Source organism: Aplysia californica, unplaced genomic scaffold, assembly GCF_000002075.1.
Source record: "Aplysia californica isolate F4 #8 unplaced genomic scaffold, AplCal3.0 scaffold00522, whole genome shotgun sequence".
In the NCBI taxonomy this organism is placed as follows: domain Eukaryota; kingdom Metazoa; phylum Mollusca; class Gastropoda; order Aplysiida; family Aplysiidae; genus Aplysia; species Aplysia californica.
Window position 1 is genome coordinate 167,400 of NW_004797792.1, and position 1,496 is coordinate 168,895.

Genomic DNA, 1,496 nt, shown 5'->3' on the forward strand with positions numbered 1-1,496 from the left:
CCCCCCCCCTCCGACATATTACACAATGAGACAAGCGTCCACCAAGCCCTCAATTTGACTGACCACGTGACTACAATAAAGGGACACTGGGCTACTCCCAGCCAATCAGCTTCTTGACAAGTCGGGAGAAAAAACTCCATGACAGTTTTAATCCCCTACGGCCATAAGCCGCTTGTGAAAATAGAGTTAGATACCCATTGATACAGCGGGATAAGCCGGAGAGGTGTTAAAATGTTGAATGGGTGTCAGTTATGTCATTTCTGTAAAACTTAAACCTCTATGCAAGAAACTGAAACGAGCGTATCAAAAGGAGTTAGAGACTTACACAACGGGCATCACAAACAAAGACCGGACCTAAGAAAATAATTTCTTTCTTCCCACATTCGGACGCCATTTTTCGCGCCAAAATATAGAAACTGGACGGACGCAATAATATCTTCATCACTTTCTTCATTTCGTTTGTGGAGTTCACTCGGACAACTTTCATCAGCTGCGTTTTTGGGAGTGTGTTTTCCAGTTCTGTCTGCAGTTTTCACATCGAGGATTTTGTTCCTTTGTGGAATCTATTTTGTTGATCTCTGACATTTAAGAATCTTGCAGAAGTGTCTGTTTGTTTGTATCAACAAATCAAAAGCTGAACATCTTGTGGTTACAACGATACCCAGGAGCACAGAGCCAGGGTGAGTACACCATTTCTCTATTTCTTTTTTCCCCCAAGTTTTGGATTGCTATAGTAACTTATTTTGCTCTTTTTTTTATCAGATCCAGATAGTATTTTTGGGGGGGTTGCTTTATGTCTAATTTATTTTTCTTAATTAATCATGCTGTCAATGATGATGTAGGCCCGCTTTGAAATTTCGCCTTCGAGTCTAGTAGCAGCCATGTTGTTCTGCAATCTTTCCCATTCAGTTTAGCAGCACGTCAGTTATAAAAATGTTCGATTTCTTGCCACGAATTCTCTCTCTCTCACACACACACACACACACACACACGCGCGCGCGCGCGCGCGCATGCATACACACACACACACTCAATGCGCAAAGACACTTACACTGTAACACACGTGGATATACCCCCATCATGCACAAAACGGTAACCGGTCATTTCGTCACGCCCCAATTATGTGTGACGAAATGACTTCGTTCGTTCATATATCTCTCCAAAATTGTTAGGCTAGTACGAGTAGAGTTTTTGAGGATCAGCCTCAAGCTTTTATGAAGTTATATAAATTATTAATGTTAATTAAATCTTCGTCCAAACTGTTCCATAGTTGAAGGAAAAAACAATGTCTGGTAAAGAGTTAATATGGCTTTGTTTGAAAGCAAGGGTCTAGCTTTTAGCAAAATTGCAGTACCGAACATTTCTATTAGCTAATTCATTTGTAACCGAACTAATATTATGATCTTGCCAATCACACCTTTCATCAATAATCATAATAGGCCAACTTAAAATCTTTGTTGATATGATTTTGGTGCGAACATTTTTTTTCACCAATC